The sequence below is a fragment of the Thalassophryne amazonica genome, chromosome 3, assembly GCF_902500255.1.
Source record: "Thalassophryne amazonica chromosome 3, fThaAma1.1, whole genome shotgun sequence".
Classification (NCBI taxonomy): Eukaryota; Metazoa; Chordata; class Actinopteri; order Batrachoidiformes; family Batrachoididae; genus Thalassophryne; species Thalassophryne amazonica.
Genome location: NC_047105.1, coordinates 33,292,807 through 33,298,806, shown reverse-complemented (window position 1 = coordinate 33,298,806; position 6,000 = coordinate 33,292,807).

The following is a 6,000-nucleotide window of genomic DNA, read 5'->3' as shown; positions in this document are numbered from 1 at the left end:
ATAGATTGTCTAAATAAATCCAGGTTTTTAAGTTGAGGCCTCGAAGACACACGCAAAGTCAAAATCAATACAGCAGGATTTTGCATAAGTGTATGCACACAGTAGTTCTGAAGGTGCTCTTTTGTACACCAGCTCAGGTGGGGGCACAGCAAGCAGAAACATACACATGAATACATCTCAGCTTTTCAAATGAAAACTCGCGCTGAACAAGGAATGTTATCCCAGTCTCTGCTATGGAGGAAAAAGGGTGGACACCAGGCAGAGGTGGTGTGTTTTTCCAGCTGCAAGGTTACATGGAGGCATTTTTAATACAGAGTTAGAGTGTTTAGATGCAAAAGTTTTAGGCAGGCCCTCTGTAAGTCATAAAATAAATAATTTTAACGACACTTTCTACAGCTGACACCTACAGTTCATGTTTGCAGCTCCCTCACAAAAGCTAATAATGGTAACTTTATCTTGACTCCTGCAGCTTGAGACACCTTACCTCATGGCTTCGCTCTCACTGTCATATGATTTAACGAGCAGCGCCGTGTCACAAACCACAGTGTCAGGGCTCTGACAACCTCAGCCTATGGAATTCACTGAAGATTAATGAGGTCAGTGTCCCTGAACAACCGTATAAAGAGTGATGAAAATAGGACGAACATAACGGCTTCTCTATTCATGTGGCAATTAAGGGGTTCTGTGGCATTTACAGTGAAGTGGTGGCTCAGAATTTTACAGCGGAGTCTGCGTGTTGATAATGGGCTGACATTCATTGTGTTACATCTCTGCGTATTTGCGCTCTCTGGCCTTTGATTCTGTCTGTACATGGTGTGTGCATTTATTGAGCTGTCTATAAGATCTTGTTTATGATGATAACACTCCGTGGGTGTCCAAAATCAATTCAATCCAAACTTGGAATGCCAGCCTCCCATCAGCCCAGGTGATTTCAATGGCTGGTATTGATTATTCCTATTATTCCTGCATTTCAAACATCACACAGAAGAGACTGCTTAAGAAATAGAGAGATGATGATGTGATAAATCAAAGGAAGATATTGCAGACTGAGGAAGATTAATTTTAAACTTAGCCTATAAAAGTCAGATGTTTGTGAGTGTTTATATATATATATATATATATATATATATATATATATATATATATATATATTATATATATATATATATATATATATATATATATTATTTATCCCATGGAAAAGAGGTGTGGAAGTTGCCATTTGGTGGAGAGGTGAAGGGAACCTTCTTGCGCATGTGTCAATTTTTTCTTGTCTGCAGGACAGGTTAGACATGTGCACCAAGCCAAAGACTGAACGCCTCCGTCCAATTTTCATGGCAGAATGACTTGAGGCCACACTAAAAAATTTGACCAATGGTTACTCAAAAAAATTGTGGCAGCAAAGTGACACATAATAGAATTGAATAGATTTTAAGTTCTACAATTTTGATTAAAAATATTGAATACATGAACTAAACCTAAACAAACAAAAATGAAGTACATGTTAATCAAAGTTGAAATATGTTGGATTTAGTAATAGCACGACAAATGATGAGTTATATCGCCAAAAAATATTTAGTAAATCCTAGTCATTTTCACAAGGAAAGCTGATTCATATTTACTAAGTATCTGAGCAGAAATAACTTAGATTTGCTAAATATTTGGGGTAAACTGATTCATATTTACTGATAATCTAGGTGAAACTGATGTACTAATTATATGGGTGAAACTGATTTCCATTCACAGCCTGCCTCTTTGTACGGTGGGTTTCTTTTTGGCGTGCTTCCATGTGATGCAGTGCACACTTGTGACAAATTACACAATATATGTTCTTAAAGCAGCAGTGGTGGCCGAGTGTTTAGTGTGCTTGGTTTCAGTGTGAAAAGTTCCTGGTTTAAACCCCACCCCTGCCCCATTTCTCCATGTAATATGAAATGAGAGTGTGTATTGCCCAATTTTTACAATAATTGTGCACAGTGCAAGCTTTGCATTTTGTATCACCAGTTATACAGCTTCATGATGAAGTGCTGTAGAGGAGGATTTTCTTAAAAAGAAGACCTGAATGTTTAGCTACAAATTGCCAGAAGGCACATCTGACACCCAAGCCTAGATTTGATCTGTTTTGGTGAAAGAAAATGCTCCTCTATACCACTTCATCAAGAAGCTACATACGAGGGCTGTCAATAAAGTTACGGTCCTTTTTATTTTTTTCAAAAACTATATGGATTTCATTCATATGTTTTTACGTCAGACATGCTTGAACCCTCGTGCGCATGCGTGAGTTTTTCCACGCCTGTCGGTGACGTCATTCGCCTGTGAGCACTCCTTGTGGGAGGAGTCGTCCAGCCCCTCGTCGGAATTCCTTTGTCTGAGAAGTTGCTGAGAGACTGGTGCGTTGTTTGATCAAAATTTTTTCTAAACCTGTGAGACACATCGAAGTGGACACGGTTCGAAAAATTAAGCTGGTTTTCAGTGAAAATTTTAACGGCTGATGAGAGATTTTGAGGTGATTCTGTCGCTTTAAGGACTTTTCACGGTGCGAGACGTCGTGCAGCGCTCTCAGGCGGCGTCGTCAGCCTGTTCAAGCTGAAAACCTCCACATTTCAGGCTCTATTGATCCAGGACGTCGTGAGAGAACAGAGAAGTTTCAGAAGAAGTCGGTTTCAGCATTTTATCCGGATATTCCATTGTTAAAGGAGATTTTTTTAATGAAAGACGTGCGGACGGGTCCGCGCGTCGGGACGCAGCCGCCGCGACGCTCCGCCACAGGAAAAACACCTCTGTTGAAAGCCTTAAGGACAAGTTGGAACATGTCCTGCCTGTTAAACAATTTCTCATATACTCACTCCACTGAAAGCCATCAAAAGCCGCCTGGATTTTACAAATGGTTATCAACACGGAGATGTTTTTCCTGTGCCGCCGCACCGCGTAAAAACATATGAATGAAATCCATATAGTTTTTGAAAAAAATAAAAAGGACCGTTACTTTATTGACAGCCCTCGTATATAGCTGGTGATGCAAAATCAAAATTTACACTGTGCACAGTTTCTTCAATCACAGCCACATAAGCCTATAACTTCTTCTGCATTGTCTGGGTGTCCTGGTGGCTTTCCTCACTCTTCTCCTTCTTGCACAGTCACTCAGTTTTTGAGAACTGTCTACTGCATGCAGATTTACCATAGAGTGACATACTGTTTGTATTTCTTCATAACTGATGTAAATTAAGTCAAAGACATATGCAGTGGCAGCTTTACCATCAGAGAGCCTCATCATTTGTTCATTAAAATTTGTTCATGTTCAATAAAGCCCATCAATCAATCAATCAATCTATCATAAACAATATTTACATTTTATCGGTGTCTGCAGGAGGGCGTGTGTCTGTGTGTACATGAGCTTTTGACAAGAGCAGAAGTTATGCAAATCAAGGAATATTTGTAGATAACCCTCTGTGCATATGCAGGCATTAATGATAAAAATTGAACTCCATAGGAACTTAGCTTTGAGTTAGTAGAAGTTAGCGTGCACGCTAACATCAGCAAATGTCTTGTAAATGACCCCAGAGGTGTTATCAGGCTAAAAAAACAGTGTTTTCAGTTTTAGACATGTTTATTTCCTGCTAGCTTTTACATAATATGTGACAAAGAGGATATATTTACATACAAACAAAACACTGTTTTGCAGCTAGCTACCACCCTGTGCTGTCACCATGGTAACATCCACAAAATGTCTTGTAAATAAGTTCAGAGGTGTTATAATGTTCCAAAAACAGTGTTTCCCGTTATACACGTCTTTACTTCTCCCTAGCTTTTACATAATATATGACAAAGAGGATATATATATATTACACCCAAAAGAAATGTTGTTTTGCAGCTAGCTACCAGCCTGTGACATCACCATTCTAACGTTTACGAAATATCTTGTAAATAAGTTCAGAGGTGTTATTAGGTTCCAAAAACAGTGTTTTCAGTTTTAGACATGTTTATTTCCTGCTAGCTTTTACATAATATGTGGCAAAGAGGGTATACAGACGGTTGCCCAGTTCCAGATCACCTTTTTTAAAGTCCCGCTATGCGGAGCCATAATGCAACTGAATGTCCTTTAATTGTGTATTGTTGTATTGGGAATTTGGATGTTAGCTAGCTGAAAAAATCTGGATGGGGTAGCCCTTCTACTTAAAGTGTGAAGCCACATTATGTGTGGTGCAAACATTTGCCAGAAATGGATCACTTTTGCCGGTTCTGGATCACGACACTCTGTGTCACTTTGGGGGCATTCCTGGCATCTGGCTGGAGCCCTTCTAATGCAGAATGATACACACTGTGCCCAAGAATGTGTTTTGAACACAAAATGATAGAAATTACACTTATTAAATGAGAATTTACTTAGTTTCACAAGGCAGTGTTATACGTTTTTACGAGCAAAAATGAAGTGTTGAGGTGAGATTTCTTCCGAATTAAAAAGTCAAAGCTCCCACATTCATGCCCATTAGTGATGTTGAGATGACCCCCAAAATACACATGGCTCACAAGTACTGACACGAGGCTGCTGCTTCAGTGATCCACAACTGGCAAATTTTCACGTCAGAGATAAATGCGTGCAGCAATTAAACAGCAAGACATAACACGCTGACATTTTCTACCCAAGGTAGTAAGAATTTTCCCACTCTAGAACCAAAAACACTGAATGGCTAACTCACCTTTGCTACGTCTTAGAGATCGTTACTTTCAAACTTGCAGGAATGAGTGAGTCAGAAAACGCTTGCACACCACAGACACCGGGATGTTTTGATTTCTCTGCTGATCACAAGGATGGCTGGATCTGGTCGAGCTTGTGGTCGTTTGTAGACAAAACATCAGTCTTTCCATTGGTACCACGTATTAGCTTATTCGTGCTGATTACGAGAAACGGCGGCGCAAATACTACAGCAGTAATCCGGAACTGGCAATGATCCGGAACTGGGCAAGTGACTGTATTTACACACAAACAAAACAGTGTTTTGCAGCTAGCTACCAGCCTGTGATGTCACCATGCTAACATCCACAAAATGTCTTGTAAATAAGTTCAGAGGTGTTATTAGGTTCCAAAAACAGTGTTTCCCGTTATACACGTCTTTACTTCTCCCTAGCTTTTACATAATATAGGAGAAACATCTATTTAAACACACAAAACTAAGCGGTTTTGCAAAGACCAGCCACTGACGTCATGGTGCAGCTCTACTCTGATTGGCTGTCACCCCCACCACTCAAACACAAAACGGAACAGATTCAAACAGGATGCGACATTTTAACCTCTTAAAATACCTCTTAACATTGGTCAAGGTCAGCCATCTTTAAACTTGTCCAAGATCTGTGTCCCAAGAATACGCCCTTTGAAATTGAAGACTCTGGCAGTAATGGGCCGCAAAGCCTTTGCAATACCTGATGGTCATATTTGATGTCCTAGGGTAAAAATGGCTGTTTGTGCAAAATTCTGCGGTTTTTTGGAGGGGGGGGGCACTCCGAGTGGGTCTCGCCCGGGGAGTAATTCAGTGTAGAACCACCACTGGATACAGGTGTTCACTCTTTGGCTTGGTGCTCGTGTCTGTGCAAGAAAGATGGTTCCTTACACCTCCCTTTGTTTGTTTCTGTGGGACAAAATAAGGTTGCATACGTTTTGCATGCACCTCATATATGTATGTGTGTCCACTTTTGACAGGCCTGTTACCTGGCAACAGTAACCATGGCAACACCCCCCACCCCCCACACACACATATACAACCTCTAACACTATTGTAATCTGTTGCTGTACAGGACATTTCATAAAATAATAATGGGGGGATTAAAAATACATTTGATGGCCCTGTGTTCATGGAAGATTTTATTACATTTTAACATTTTCATCTTAACTATGTGTTTGATCCCAGTGAAAATTTTGAGGATTGCTTTGCCTAGGCAGAACTTTGCACATGTCAAGTGCCCATCTCCTTTATAGAGTGTTAGGCTTTGCGTTTTAGTGGCGCG